The following is a 17,034-nucleotide window of genomic DNA, read 5'->3' as shown; positions in this document are numbered from 1 at the left end:
ACATCATGACATCAGGGATTGGTGTACCTCGGCAGAAAGAGAGTATAGATTAGGCATGTCCTGGTACAAAGGTGTGTAAATTAGGGAATTATAATGTGCAAAAATGGACTCACAGCACAGCTAAAAAGAAAGAGCCAGAAGGAAACACAGACATGAGTGCAACCTGGAACATCAGCACTCCACCACTCTCACTCAACAAACTTGAGTGACAAGAGAGAGGTGAAGTGACAGCATCATAACATCCCAGATTGCCATAACTCTCAATGCCCATGGACCCCTAAATCTACACCTTTACCTAAGATGGGAAGAAGTTAATAAAATGCCTGACTGTACAGATAGGTTTTCAGCCTAGCCTGAAATATTGAGACTGTGTCTGAGTCTCGAACATTTACAGGAAGGTTATTCCATAGTTTGGGAGCATTATAGGAAAAGGCTCTGCCCGCTGTATTCCATTTTTATTCTTGGTACTAGTAAAGAGCCTTCACCTTTTGATCTAAGATGACATGGTGGGTCATAATGCACTAGGAGTTCTCTAAGGTACTGTGGGGTATTTGTAGGTCATTGGAAGTATTTTAGCATATGTGAAGTCAGGCATTGATGCTGGACAGGAAGGCCTGGCTCATAATCAATGTTCATAATTCATCCCTAAAGGTACTCAGTGAGGTCAAGGGTCTTTGCAGGCCACTGGAATTCTTCCACATAAAATCAAATCATATCTTTATAGACCTCAATTTGTGCAAAGGGGCACAGTCTTGCTAGAACAGGAAAGGGTTTTCCCCAAGCTGTCGCTACAAAGTCGGATGCATGTATTTGTGCATTTAAAATAAGAACTGCCTTCGTATGCGGTAACATTAACATTACCCTTAATTGGAACTAAGGGGCTTAATCCAAAGCACATACATTTTCACTGCTCCACTGAGTCTAGTGGCGGCGTGCTTTACTCGGCACAGAGTGACCTTAGGCTCCTAGGCATCAGTGTAGCCATGGAAACCCATTTCCTGAAGGTCCAGTTCTTGTGCTGATGTTGCTTCCAGTGGCAGTTTGGAAGGCTGTAGTTAGTGATGGAACAGATGAGAGGAGATTTTTATGTGTTATATGCTTTAGCACTTGGTGGCCAAGCTCTGAGAATTTACATGGCTGAGCTGTGGTTTCTCCTTGACACTTTCATTTCGTAGCACTTACAGACGACTTGGACAGAAAAGTGGCATCTTATGACAATGTCACTGAGCTGTTCAGTACAGCTACTGCTAATGCTCGTCTATGGAAATGCATGGCTATGATTTTAGACACCTAAATGGGTAGAGCGGAAACACCTGAACTCAGGTGTTCACATACCCTTGGCCATACAGTGAAGAAGGCCTACTTTTTTTAAGTCTCATCGACAGTCATAAAGATAACCCTAGATTTCTCTTGACTCCAATGGACATTTTGCCAAAAACACATTCCATTAGAGACAGCACTGCAAATTATTATCACCTGTCTATAGACCTCCTTGTCCACAGTGAGACAAGGTGCACAGAATTCTTAAAGTGTTTTCACTTCTTTGTGTTTTCACTTCTCCACATTGTTAGACACCTTTTCGATTCTCAACCTACCAATGTTCAATGGCTTTCACACACTGTCAACCAGTCACTTCAACAAGTATTTTTTTTCAGTCTTAAAACAGCTATTATCAGACCTCTCCTGAAAAAAATCATGTATTCTCATAATTATTAATAATTTCAAGTATAAACCAATTTCAAATGTTCCCTTACTAGGCAAAATCATTGAAAAGTTTATTTCTGTTGAATTCTATATTGATCTCAATTCTAATAGCTGACCTGAAATATTCAAGCTGGTTTTCTGGCGTGTCATGCTACAGAAGTATCATTTCTTAAAGTTATTTTATTATTATTATTATTATTTGCACTTATGGCATTTAGTGGGCTATCTTATCCAGAGCAATTTAAAATAGTGTTTTAGCTGCCTACTCAGAAGTGTCTCTAGCTGGGGGGGGGGGGGGGGAATACCCTTAAACTAAGATACCTCCAAAAACAAGAGTCCGTTCTGAAATCTAGATTGAGAGATACACTACAATGCTGTAAAATACAAGGCAGCAAGAGTGTTATTATTACAAAAGACTGTTCAATTGCAAACAGACAGACAGCCATCAAACTACAATCAACACAGACTGACAGCCAAATGCATGAGATCTGGACATGGACCCTGCAGTCTACTAGAGTATGGCCGTATGGCTGTAGCAGTGTAAGACATGCCTTGTCCAGGACATGAGACATTTCACTCAAATAACTGGCTTTTGCATGTGTCCCAGGTGTCACAGATGTAGGACTTAAATAAGATAAAAGATCTTGTGTTCTAACTTGTTCTGTGTCATATGTCTGTGCATGTTTGACGCTACTCAAACACATCAACATATCATTTTCAGCCATTTGATTTGCTTCAACTTGATACGATCAGTATTTTTCTCTGAAAAAAGTATCTCGATGCACTAAACAGCATGACTCTTCAGTAACAGTGATGTTAGAACTCAGTCCTATAGTATAAAATGCAGACATTATTGTGGTCTGGGCGCAGTTTCACTCATTGTCCATAGATGTTTCTAAACAAGTATGTTATAGTAAATATTATTAGATCATGAGGGGTTTTTTAATTATTTTTATTTTTATTATATTACACTGGGCAACAAAATGTGAACTTTTTTTGGAATTTGAAGTTTGTTGCACAAACTGAAAAAAAAGATCTTATGGTACTTTTTACAAATTCCAATTTTTTTTTTTTAGAATTGTTCTATCATTCATGGTTTTTAAGTGCAATTAGGTTTTACATAAATATACACTCACTGGCCACTAAATTAGGTACACACGTCCATTAATATTTGTGGCATTTAGCTGATAATTTTATCCAAAGCAACTTACAATTATGACTGAGTAGAAGTTGAGGATTAAAGGTCTTGCTCAGGGGCCCAACAGTGGCAACTTAGCAGTGGTGGGGCTTGAGCTGAAAACCTTTGACTACTAGTCAAACACATTAACCAGTAAGTTACCACTCTCCACATGCAAGTATCTAATTAGCCAAACAAATGGCAACAGCTCAGTGCATTTAGACATGGTCAAGGTGACCTGCTGAAGTTCAAATGGAGCATCAGAATGGGGAAAGAAAGATGATTTAAGTGACTTTGAACATGGCATGCTTGTTGGTATTAGATGGGCTGGTCTGAGTTTTCCAGAACTACTGATTTCCTGGGATTTTCAATCTTGAATCAGATGGGCTACAGCAGCAGAAGACCACACCAGATGCCATTCCTGTCAGCCTAGGACAGGCAACTGAGGCTACAATTCACACAGAATAACAAAAATTGGACAATTGGAAGATTGGAATTTCAATTTCTGCTGCACCATTCAGAAGGTAGGGTTAGAATTTGACATAATCAACATGAAAGCACGGATCCGTCCTGCCTTGTATCAATGATTCAGGCTTCTGGTGGTGTAATGGTGTGGGGGATATTTTCTTGGCACACTTTGGGTCCCTCAATACCAACTGAGCATCGTTTAAACACCACAGCCTAGCTGAGTGTTGTTGCTGACCATGCCCATCCCATTATATCATCTCAAACTGGTTTCTCGAACATGACAATGAGTTCACTGTATTCATATAGCTTCCACAGTCACCAGATCTCAGTCCAGTAGAGCAACTTTGGGATGTGGTGGAACAGTAGATTTGCATCATGGATGTGCAGCTGACAAATCTGCAACTGTATGAGGCCATCATGTCAACTTGGACCAAAATATCTGAGGGATGTTTCTCTCAGCTTGTTGAATCTATGCCACCCAGAAATAAGGCAGTTCTGCAGGCAAAAGAGGGTCCAACACAGTAATATCAAATTGTACCTAATAAAGTTGCCAGTGAGTATATATTACTTAGCCATTAATGAGGTTGGTTTACACTTAAAAATATGCACAATCATACTTCTATAATTTGCAGTGTATGATTTTTGCATATGTTTGGCCTCAGGAGCATCCCTCTTCAGAGTCCAGCAGCAATCCACCAACATGGGTACTGGGTTTTCCTGGATACTGCTTTTCCATACTATACATAATGACAGGCAAGTATACTGGAACAAAAAATACTGTAGGTGATGGTGAAATTATGGGAGCATATTTGGATTCAGTCTGCAAAAATACATAATACACAGTTGTTGTTGTTTTGCAAGAAGCAAAGTCATTGTTGACTATCCCACTTTTTTTCTAAGATGGGTTTTCTCATAGGAAACTTAGCTGGCTGAGGAAACCACATATCTGCTTAAAAGTGTATAACTAAACTTTTTGTCTATATGACATTACTTGAAAGATGCAGAAGCCTCTTTTGTGAAGAAAATAGGGAGAAGTTTCCGCTGACCTTTGTGGAACCTCCCTAACAGCTTCAGTCTCTTTCTGCTTTGTTTTGATGTCCAGATTTTGCAAATGCAAAATTCACTAGCCATCTTTTTGTTCCTGGTATTGGAGTTTCTCTGTACATATCAAACTGCCTCCATAGTTAACAAACAGATGCTAATTGCTCTTGTCAAAACAAGATTGTGGAAGCCACTTGATATGGCTTCTCTGTTGGCCAGAAACTGCTATAGCACGATGAAAGTGTGATGGGTTTAGGTTGGTTGAACCTGCCTGCAGATGCCTGCCGTAGACAGTGAAAGCTCAAAGTGATTTTGTATATGAAGTCACTCTTTGTTTTATAACTGGTGTTCTATATACACCAGGCCACGCATTACTGGCCTAGGCCCCCAATTACAAATCGCATGTTAATTTTTCATATCTCAAGTTTTAAACTGTGTCTACTTCTTTATTGTGTTGCCTGGGGAAGACAGCATATGTGCACACTCATGCACCTTTTGACATACTGACTCATTTTGAATTTTCTTTTTTTTTTTGCTTGTCATAACACCATCTGTAACAGTGGCGAGCCGGCAGTGTATTCCATCCCCTCTGCCCACGAATGTACACTCAGCGGAATTCACCAAGGTAGGGGTTTTCTTGACAAGGTCTTTTTTTTTGGGGGGGGGGGGGGGGGGGGGGTACTTCGTGTTGTTTCTATTGTTATATAAAATAAAGGACCGAACCCCAGTCGTATTATAAAAATCTTTATGCACAGGAAATGTATAGCCTTTGAAAACGTTCAAAGTCATTCCCAAGGTGGGTGTTAATATGCATAAAAGTTAACGCCATCGTTAGTCAATAAAACATGCCATAACATTACCCTATCCCTCTGCCGGTAGGAAGCCTTTACGCTAGCTGTTTCTATGGTTTCATTCGTGAGCAGTTACCACTGTATATTCCTGCTACAAAATGTCTTTTGTGGATTATCTCTACTTGTTCTCTGTCCACCAGGCTGGTATCTGTCTAAAAATCCATATTATTTCCCATTTATTTTATTTCCTATAACATAACAGTGAACATTTATGAGTAGTGAGTAGTTAAGGATGAGTGTAAGTATAGCTGAACATGTCTAGTTTGCAGTGGTTTATGCTCCGTGGTTATTTCGGGCACGACTATCTTATGTTCTGCTCAGATGGTGTGATGATACTCGCCTGTGGAGGAAGTCACAGCACGCCTTCCTGACATCACTGTCATTCCTTTCCTAGTCTTCGCACCTGGGTGACTGTTATCTGTGCACTTTTTCAGCTAGACACGATAGGTTTCCCTCTAACAGAACTGTCCCCCCGCAACCCCCCAACCCCACAATCTGACAGCTGTCCATGTCAGAACGTACTTGTGATCTGTGTGTCCACTAGGTGGCGTAAAATCTAGTCATAGATATTTGTGCGATGAAAATCACACATCCAATGTGAAGAGAAATAGTTCATGGAGGAAATCATTACAACTTATGGACTGTTATGTTATGAGGGGAACCGCCCTCCCCACACCAAAACCATTACAACTACTGCAACACCCATAATATTAAGCTTTACTTTTTCCTCAGTCATTCCAGCACAGACAATTTCATCTTTAATAACTCCATAAAAGAATGTAGGCTGTGTAGCACTGCGCTGGCACGACTCTCTCCAGGTCCTGGGTACAGTTTTCCTGAGCTCGGTTTTTCTGAATCTAGCAATTCATGTCAAAACTGTCACTGCTTAGCTGTGCCATCCCTTCTTACTGTAGCTCACAAATCGGCCTTCTCCCACAATCCACCACAGGACTCATATTAAGGAAGTACTTCAGAATTCAATGTTAACATCTGCACCTCCACAAGGTCTCCAGCAGAGATCGCTGTGTTGTCAAAAAAAAAAAAAAACAAAAAAAAAAAAAAAAAAACAACAAAAGCTAATTTGAATGGCTTTAAAGATAAATTCCTCAGTTCTTAATATTTGGATGACTGTGACTGGCTGTAAATACATAATGAGCTTGAAGTTGTGGTAGAATATAAGGGTCAAATTTCGTTTACATCTTCAATTTGATCTTTTTTATCCATTTACGCATCATGAATACATATGAATTATTATTACAACTCTATGTAACTATGCATTTGAAAACAAATGAAATGGAATGAAAAGTTATTAGTAAATAGATTACATTAAATAGTTTAAATTCTGCAATAAATTATTGTCCACATGTAGGGAAAGGCAAAAAAAGAAGACCAACTTGATCAAGCAGGAAGCTGCACAGCAACAGAGATATTAATCTCTTACACAGAGAGAGAGAGAGAGAGAGCGAGCGAGACCACATTTGAGGCAGATGTTATAAGCTTACTTTGACTTTGTAACAAATGCTGACTTATGGTGTAAGGTGCATCCTCGTGTTGCAGGGTGTGGGCAAAAAGCTAATGTCAGTCGTAATTCACTCGTCAAAATAGGTTCTTCAGTCATACCAAAATAAGAAAAATTTATATAATTTGTTGAACTGTTTCTGCTATGATTGTCTACCCTGGTTTTATGGTGAATCAGTTTCTAGGGTTTGTCTTAATGCTCAGATAAGGAGGCACAGCTCAGGGCTTCATAGCTGATTAGTTGGTAGCAATTGAACTGTCATCTAACAAAAATATTACTGTGCAACATCTTGGGTTTTATCATTATTGTTCTTTTATTATTCATTACAATTAATAATTAATTAATTAAAACAATTAATATTGCATTTGATTTATGGAAGTTCTGCCTCTTGTTATGAGTTATGTTTGTATCATTACCTGCTGGAATTCACATGAAATGTTCAAATGATCACATGATGTCTAGTTCTGGGAGCCCCTCTATTTTAGGTGTTCCCTTCCCTTGCAAACTGGATCCACCTCATTAACTAATTATCCAGTGCTGTTTGAGTGGGAGCTACTGTGTTAGAGTAGGAAAAGTGTACAGGGCAGGCTGGTAACACACACAAAAAAAAACTTGTGTTAAAGAAGAAATTTGAAACAGAGAATCACAATCAAATAGCACCTCCTGCTGGTGCATAACAAATTTTCCGTATAAAATGTTGCATGACTTCTGAAAAGTCAGTATTTTGTTATTTTAAAATAGGGGTATAACCGTTAATGTTGCAAGAGCAGGCAATCCATAATTTAATCCATTAAACTGGCCTGACCCACAATGTAAACCAAAAAACAGCCATCTCTAGAAACAAGGCAGAGAAAGAAAGCGCTCATTTTGCATTATTTTACATGAGCATCATTCATCACAATCTTGCACCTACAACTTAAATTCTGTTTAGATAGACTCTGTTTTACTCAGAAAATCTTTCAAACCTATTAACCTATTGAAAGCCTAGTGCTTAGTATAGAGTAGTATAGCTGTTCATACTTTTTAAAAATAGTTGGGCTGTTTTTAGTAGCAGAAAGAGGCTAGTGTTATATAAAACTGGTAACTTGTTCAGGTAAAATGTTCATGCTTTTGGCAAAAAAAAAAATGTCCTTGTCATACCACATCTGGAAAACAATGCCTCTGGCCACCAGAGGGCAGCCCCCCCAGGATTCTGAACTCTGCATTCTCTTCTTGTTTCTATTGCTTGCTCTGTAATCCTTGTATATTCAAATCTCTGTTCCTCAAACTCTGCCTTGCCTATTGATTTGTAATGTTCTGGATACTGATCTCTGGTTTTATTTGTCTGGTTTTCCCTTGACCCTTTGAAGTATGACTTGTACTCTGTTTTCTGAATTACCCTTTTGGATTGTGGTTTGGCTCTTTCTATTATCCTGTGCGTTTCAAATAAACTCCACACTAGGTTCATCAGCTCTGGCTTGGTCTGGTGTTTCTAACAGAAGACTTCACCCACAAGGCATTCAGACCTCTTGGCAGCTGGAGTAGCCAGATCAGATCACATCAGAACCAATCTAATCCGATCCTTTCCTCAAGGACCCAGAGAAATACAATGGCTCAGGTAAATGTAAGGGATTTTTAATGCAGTGTGCTATTAGCTTTTCTGCCTTTCCCACCAAGTATATACAGGTCTTCATGATCTTTTCTGTGCTATCTGGCAAGGCTTCTAGTTGGGAAAAATGCTTAGGGAGGCGATTGACTTGGAATAGCTGTTTAGGGAAGCATTTGACTTTGAATAACTGTTTAGGGAAATGTTTGACAATCCTGAATTTGGGCAAGAGGCTGGTGAACAGGTCCTGGCTTTAAAGTAGGGCAACAAACACTGCCTCAGACTATTCTGTGCACTTTGGTACTCTCTCCCTGAAGGAGAGAGGGTGATGTGATGGGCACTGCGTGCCAGGCCACGAGGGCCAGCCAAGGTAGTGCAAGGTAGTGCAACCATCTCCATTTGTATGACATTGAGTCTTTGCCACCATGAATCTACATGTCTTATCTTCCACACCCCCAGCAGACATATCATTCTAGGCTAGCCCTGGCTGGACATTGACAAGGGAGAACTCACTTCCTCAGTTTTCCACTGTTTCACCTCCAGCATTTCTTTGCCATTGCTGGGCAACCACCACTGGCTAGGAGAATCTGGGCATCTTTTTTTTTTTTTTTGACCTCACAGTCCATAGGAATCTAAACATTAAAACTGAAAAAAAAAAAAAAAAAAACGTAACCAGGGAGCAAAAACTTCAAGCCATATATGCTTTTTTAACAATTTGATCATCATTCAGTCCCATCTAACCATGAAACCATCCTCTCCTGCCTGCATAATTGCACCAGTAAGATGGGAGATCCCGGAGGATGTCTGTCATACAGCAAAGAGAACTGAACTCACCCAGCTGTTCCGTCGATCACACATGCCTACCCCTTTGCACAACAAAGTAGTTCAGTGGTTGCACACAGTTGTGATTTCTGGACATAAAAAAGTTTAGCTGATGAACCAGTTTGGTAGCCTTCTTTGTCATGACATGGAAAATGATGCCAATATATCAAATCTGTACTATCTTCAGGACACTCCATACACCTGCCCGCAGCTGCCTTGAAACACCACCCAATCCATGACAGCCCTCGTCTTACAGTGCAGTTGAATTCCTGATGGACCTGCACCATCTAATGGTAAGATGACTGTTTTGATGCTTCTAACTGCTCTTCAGATAGCTGAATGTCTACACTGTGAAAACTGATTGCATTACCAGGGGACACTGTTAGGAAGTGGATCCAGAGTTTTGTCAGAGTCCAGATTAACGTCCCGGACCAATTGGGCGTTAGAAGCGGCTCTGAGCTCTGGGCAACTTCACCTCTCCCTGGAATTCTGAGCTCCTCCTGTCGTTCTCTGGTTTCAGCTGTTCCTTGCTGTGTAATCATTGTGGGTGTATTTGAGTCCCTGTGTTTGCTTGTTCAGTGCAGTCTTGTGCCTGCTGTGTAGCAAGCGATGCTGAGCATTTCTCTCGTATTCCTGATCTGGACAGCACTACATGCTGTTCATTTTGACTTGTGCGTTATGGTTGTATGAAATAAAAAAAAAATAATGAAATGAAAATATAGGTTTTAATATGAAAAACAGGCAAATTTCACTATAACAGATACTAGCAAACCAGCAGGAATGGGAAACATGGCTTGTTAATGGCCAAATGAACAAAGGCAGTGTGTGTGTGTGTGTGTGTGTGTGTGTGTGTGTGTGTGTGTGTGTGTGTGTGTGTGTGCTGTTGGTGACATGGATCGGGAGGAACAACAGATAAACCCAGATGACAAAAAGTCCACCCAGGAGACTCCATGACTGGTTTTACCTTCAGTTTCAGTGAGGTCACCTTCACTGAAATAAAGGAAATATTTAATAAAATAATTAGCAGTACTCAAATCTTCATAAACACGGTGGGGAAAGAAAGCTAATCCAAACTATTGGCAAGTGCTATCTTTATTGTACCTATTCAGCTGGAAACATAATGTCTGATGATAAAGATAAATTAACTCAAGTTTTAAGGCAACACTTTAAGTGTTATATAATTTACCATTCTATCTTATCTGTGGCTCCTTCCTGGGAAAGGTGGCCCCGGCTCTAACACATGCCCTCAGCAGTGTGGGAGGATGACTGTGTCATGGAACCTGTCATAACGTCTCAGATGCTGATTATGCAGAAGCGGTGAATAACCTGACACACTTAAACTAGATGGCAAAAGTCTTCGGCAGAAACCCCCCACACATCAGACTGTAATGAACTGCTGCAAATTCCATTCATCTTACACTGGGAGAACAAATGTAAAATGAAACATGTAGATACTAAATACCTATCAGCTATCCAAGCGTTTGTGTTGGAAGATTAAGTCCATAAACATTCAAGCAAATGGTCTGGATAAGACGTTTTACAAAGCACGCTGAAATGATGGATTTATTCCTATAAAGGCCACAGTTATTCTGTTATACTGTGAAGAGAAGTAGGCTATTGAGAATATGCCTGTCTTTTCTTCAGCAGTTGAAGAAAGTTTTATGCTTTTATTAGTGTGACGAGTCTGATTGCCAGGTTGCAGGCCTACATCTGTGTGTACCTCACTATGATATACTGGGAGAAATGGTCTGTCTTTGGCAGCAAGCAATACGTTGGTGAATTCCAAAAAGGACCCGCACCTAGAAATGGGGCAGAGAACCATTTCTTCTGATGCCTGTAGACCGAAGCAAAATGTTTCAACATTTGGAACAAGTCACATTGCTTGGTGACATTTCTACACATTAATGTGAAATACACATCAAAAACTCTTGATGTCACTTTCAGCTCTATAAAACATTGAAATCTGTTTATTTGTTTATTATATATATTTTATATTATCTTACAACATGTGTTTTCCCCCTCACAGCTCTACCGGAACACCATAGCTGGAGGTGTGAGGTTTGTCTCAATGAGGTTCTTTTTGACGTGTAATCAATGACATCTTAATCAAGATACAGTGAGGGACTCCCAGGTCAGACATGTAAGTCATATCCTTTGTGAAGACTATAAGAAGAGAGTAGCAGTGAGGATCAATGCACAGTGCCGAAGACCCTGGAGACCTGCTAACCTGCTAACTCGAGGCCAAATAAACCATGAAGACTCCCCTTCTTTTTCTTGTAACTGTCATTGTGGTTACTGCGGAAACCTCAGATACATTTCTGCAGGGTGACCTTACACTTGAGCAGCAATTCATTTTACAAGAAATTATACAAAGCGTGCGGCACCTTAAAGACAACAAACTATTACAGAAGGTAAGCCCATTTTTAGACACTGAAAGGCTAAATTACAAAAATAACCCCAATAATACAGGATAAAATCATTATTCTAAACTTTTGAACTTATATTTCCTCAGATCTTTGTCCAAAATGCAATGTCAACTAATCACTGCACTGTAAGTTACAGTAAAGGTTTTAGTCTAAAAGAAATGAAATTCACCTACATAGTAAATAATCTTTTTCATGATCAACTCTTACACAGTGTTCTGTTCTAGAAAGAAGATTTTTGCAAAGCAGGGAAAATTCTGGAGAAAATTAAAGCAAAAGACCTTGGACTGAAGGAAGAATGGCTTCTGCCAAGGAGACTGGCAGCCTACACCACGGTGAGGAATCATGCTAAATAATTCTTCCATATTTAAACAGTTATCATCCCAAAATATTTGGGATGTGAACATTAACACTACAGAGCCCCAAAAAAACCCAAAACAAAACAATTTAAACTTCCCAAGTTTAACAAGCAAAGTTTATGCCTCCAGCATGCTAGGAAAAGGATATTATCTTTGCATGTATTTACTCTCTACTGTGAATAAACACAAAGTCTTTCAGCAGTTTTAAACAGTGTCTACATTTCTTGATTTTCTCATTTAGCATCATTTTGCTCTGTTTAATGTTTTAATGTATTGTTCACAGAAAATTCAGTGCATGGCCCCCACTTCAAATGACAAGGTTGATCTTCACAAATTCCTAAATAGCATTAAAAGATGTGCCCAGATACAATTCAAAGCTTAAAGTTAAATGAATGTAATTTATAATTTTTATTCTTGTTTATTTATAGAAAGAAACAATTTATACATAATTTATTGGATTATTTAATTATTTTATTTTATTATATAATTAAGCATTTTTAAAGAACACATCTGATATGTTATTATTCACACGTCTATTTTTATATTTTTCATGATTATCATGATTAATAATGAATTGTCTATGGAGCAGCTATTCCCATTAAGAGTGATTACATTGATTTTGGTGACATCTCAGGATGTACCTGTGGTAAGGGTTTAAAAAACTCCATGTGTTCCTGAGCCGCCATGGGACCATGCAGTCTCCCTTCGCCTTTAAAAAAAGTCAAAAGAAATCTTATCATTTATTCAAGGTAAGATCTTTACTCTCATAACCAACCCATATTTTCCCCCTATGTCAGTCTACAGGCCATGGGTGTTATATTAAGGTTATAAAACATAGTGTGTTTCTTACTAAATATTGCTTATTATACCAGTTAAGATGAACATACTTATAGACCATTTTACTGTAGTATTTATCAAGGAACATTTGGGGATCGATGAGTTCTGTAAATTAGCTGAATTGTTGGGCTCAGACCTTCTTGACTGATTAATCTGTACTGTGTACGAAGTCACAATGCAAGATTTTTTTCTACATCTAATATTTTATTATAAGAATTAGTTACCCACCGTGGAAAGTGGCAGAAGACTTAGATTTATTTTAATGAATTCCACAGCTTCCTTGTGTTGTTCAGAAAGTTTGGTTTTATTCACTTTCTGTAGCTGGTCCTGCAGGTTTTTCATAATCATCATGTCACATGAACACTGCTGTGATCAAAAGGAAACGTCATGTTTGGTTATACGTTTCCCACATCACATTTTCATCAAAGTAGTAATTAAGTGTTCTGTTAAAGGAAGGAATATATGACTTACATTATCTTGCTTTGGTACTAGCAAATGGGAGTTGGCAGAGATCTGAAAAGAATAATAGAATTTAAAAATAATAATACACCACTATGTTTTAAGTCTGGTAATTATCGTTACACTGTCCTATTCACAATCCAAACTCAATATGTACATATTTTAAAAAATAACATCCACTATATAATATAAATATAAAGAATGTATAGGTATAAATATATACCTATACAACAATAGCATATAACAGTGAATATTTAAAATGTACTTACAAAGCTGATTGGTTCATTCTTGAGTTTTTTAAGAATTTCAAGATCCTGCCTGATTGCCTTGAAGATTTTGCATCTTTCAAAAGTATCATCTGCCAAGCTCAGAGACAACACGATGAGAAATATTGTCATACGCATGTTTCCTTTCACAAAGATGCTTTCTAGTGATAATGATCTCTCTCTCTCTCTCTCTCTCTCTCTCTCTCTCTCTCTCTCTTTGTTCTCGTCTTTATACATACCAGACAGGAAGTTTGTTCAGCACTCAGCACTCAGCACTTTTTGCCACTGGGACAACATCCCATGACCTTATCTAGAAAGGCTACGGTCATCTCTCACATCCAGGATGCTCTGCCATAGCTGAGTCAGCATTTTCAGCACTCAGTAGACACCTTTATCCAGAGCAACTTACATCATTATCGGTATGACAGTGTTTGTGTTCCCTCTGAAGTGAACCCTTGACCTTGCTAACAGTTTGCTGTACCTTCACTACCAGGTGAGCTGGAGCATGGAAAGGAAAATGTATACAGATGCACATTACACAAACAAAGCTCTGTCTCTTCCCCTGGACTCCTGCACTACATCAGTACCTTGGTTCTGTGTGGTGTGCCAGCTATCTGGCTAAACTATTGTTTAGGCCCAAGTGCTGCCTGAATTTCATGGGTTCCTTCAAGTCAGAGGTGCAGGATTCTCATGTGTGCCAAACTTTGCTATTGGTTTTGCTGGCAGAAGGCCAAACTGTGCTATTGGTTTTGCTGGCTGAAGGTTTTACCCCTCTAGCAAAGGCCTACACGTCTCCCTTTCTTCTTCTTCTGACATTTCTGAGTGACTGAGAGAATAAAAAACCCACTCTGTGACTCAGTAGGGACTACACCTACACCTAGTGGTCACTTTATTAGGTTAAAGTGTAACATCTTATAGGCACACTTGATAAGTGTACACTTCCAGACTCTAGTCCCTCCCATGACACATCCATCTACCCCATTCATCACTGGTCAGTTTCTGATCAAAGGACCACCATTGACCAGATCTCATTTCCATGGTGGTATATTTTCAACACCCTAAGAGCATTAATATCATTCTGATACATGTGTTGCAATGGTACAAGTATGTCAGGCACAACCACACCTCTGGAGCTTTTAACACATTATTGTCACTGCTGCATTGAGAGTGACCCACCATATAAAAATAACTAGCCAACAGCTCAGAAACTAGATGACTAATATTAGATGACTAATGTGTGACCACAGACACACTATAGTTCCCACAAGGCACCAATGCTGCCATTCTGCGTAGATTATCCCCCACCTACAAGTTAGGTGGTTCTAATTAAGGGGCCGGTGAAGCAGATACACAAGAGTGTAACAACAAACAGATGTTCTTATTAGTTAGTTACTACAAACTATGCACTGTAGATATCATTTTAATAGAAATGGGAGAGAGAGAAAGAGGAAGAGTGAGATAGATAGAGAAACAGGGAGGGGGTAGAAAGAGAGAGTGAGATAGAGAGACAGAGAAACAGGGAGGGGAAGAAAGAGAGTGAGATAGAGAGACAGAGAAACAGGGAGGGGGAGAAAGAGAGAGTGAGATAGAGAGACAGAAACAGGGAGGGGGAGAGAGAAAAAAAGAAGAGTGAGATAGAGAGATGGAGAAACAATGATAGAGAGAGAGAAAGAGGAAAAGTAAGATAGAGAAACAGAAACAGAGAGAGAGAGAGAGAAAGAGGAAGAGTGAGACAGAGACAGAAACAGAGAGAGAGAGAGAAAAGGCATGTGGGTATTTCAAATAATATTTCTTAGGCCGGCCAAGGCCAGCAGGAATAGGAACAAGGAATAAAACAGAAGTAAAAGTAAGTGAGCAGCTGGTGAATATGCCCCTGCATCGCAAGGTCAGAGTCTGTCTGACGCTTCAATCAAACTTGTCCACAATTTCACCTTCAATCAGGGGCATTTATGCTGATTGTAATGAACTGGGTCTCACTGATGCACTGTGTGTATCCCATAACCTGCTACCAGTTTGATATGATGGTTGTCAATTAAACAAAAGCTTAATGTCTAACATGATGAGTTAGTTTGGTCATTCCTCGTTTCATGGTTAGCAAGCCAGTTCATATTGCAGTATAGATAGATAGATAGATAGATAGATAGATAGATAGATAGATAGATAGATAGATAGATAGATAGATAGATAGATAGATAGATAGATAGATAGATAGATAGTAAAAATAGCTCATGAGTAACAGAGACAAATGAGTCATAGTGATTTGCCATGTTTCAGCTGATTCTATGATGTTCTCCTAAAGATTTATGATAAACATTTAGCTGTAGCACACCTACCCGCAGCTACCATCTATATATATCAATACCCTTAGACGGAGCCCTTACTTGACTGCAAATACTGCCCCCTTCTGGAGTATCTTTATCCTGCTAAGCCTGTCTGAGTGAGTGAGTGAGTTATAAGCCAGGTCCAGGAGGTTCTTTGCAGGATATATTTTTCAAGCCAAATACTGTAAATGTAAATGTGAAAGAAAATGTTTTCTTCAAAAATATTGAAACAAATTACCATTATTATGTTTTCAGTTCAAAAAGATTTGTTAAGAAAACTTATTTACATTTAATGTAAATAAAATGTTTGGCTCTAGCATAGCGATGTCTCCCTCAGTTCAGCCCACAGAGCAAGCAGCTGGAATAGCATTTTCTCAAGTCTTAGATGGAACCGCAAAGAACGCTCTGGACAGCATATTGAGTGTCATGCATAACATGTCATCTAGGATGTGGTTAAATAACACTAGTAATTGTTGTAGTATATCACAGATTGTTTATGATTAGGGTTACCTGTAGAGGTGGGTTATTCATTAGGGGTAGTTGTAATTTATGACTACTTAGGGTTGGGATTAGTTGTAGAGGTAGGTTATTAGGGGTAGGTGTAATTCATGACTACTTAGGGTTGGGATTAGTTATAGTGGTGGGTTATTCATTAGGGGTAGTTGTAATATATGATTACTTATGGTTGGGATTAGTTGTAGAGATGGGTTATTCATTAGGGGTAGTTGTAATTTATAACTACTTAGGGTTGGTATTAGTTGTAAAGGTGGGTTATTCATTAGGGATAGGTGTAATTCATGACTACTTAGGGTTGGGATTAGTTATAGTGGTGGGTTATTCATTAGGGGTAGTTGTAATTTATAACTACTTAGGGTTGGTATTAGTTGTAAAGGTGGGTTATTCATTAGGGGTAGTTGTAATTTATGACTACTTAGGGTTGGGATTAGTTGTAGAGGTGGGTTATTAGGGGTAGGTGTAATTCATGACTACTTAGGGTTGGGATTAGTTATAGAGGTGGGTTATTTATTAGGGGTAGTTGTAATATATGATTACTTATGGTTGGGATTAGTTGTAAAGGTGGGTTATTCATTAGGGATAGGTGTAATTCATGACTACTTAGGGTTGGGATTAGTTGTAAAGGTGGGTTATTCATTAGGGGTAGTTGTAATTTATGACTACTTAGGGTTGGGATTAGTTGTAAA

The 17,034-nt window shown here is 39.0% G+C and overlaps 1 long non-coding RNA gene across 1 annotated transcript; it reads right to left on the bottom strand.

Annotated features, from left to right (window-relative positions):
• Window positions 1-11,129: 11,129 nt before the first annotated feature.
• Window positions 11,130-13,720, bottom strand: LOC145657548 (uncharacterized). Its single transcript, XR_014123303.1, has 4 exons — window positions 13,515-13,720; window positions 13,258-13,299; window positions 13,015-13,152; window positions 11,130-12,658 (listed from the first exon to the last, which is right to left on the bottom strand). It is a non-coding gene; the product is annotated as an uncharacterized LOC145657548 (long non-coding RNA).
• Between the last annotated feature and the right edge of the window lie 3,314 nt (window positions 13,721-17,034).

This window comes from Electrophorus electricus, chromosome 4 (genome assembly GCF_041902795.1).
Source record: "Electrophorus electricus isolate QZ-2024a chromosome 4, ASM4190279v1, whole genome shotgun sequence".
Classification (NCBI taxonomy): Eukaryota; Metazoa; Chordata; class Actinopteri; order Gymnotiformes; family Gymnotidae; genus Electrophorus; species Electrophorus electricus.
This window is presented reverse-complemented; position numbering and strand designations above follow the sequence as displayed.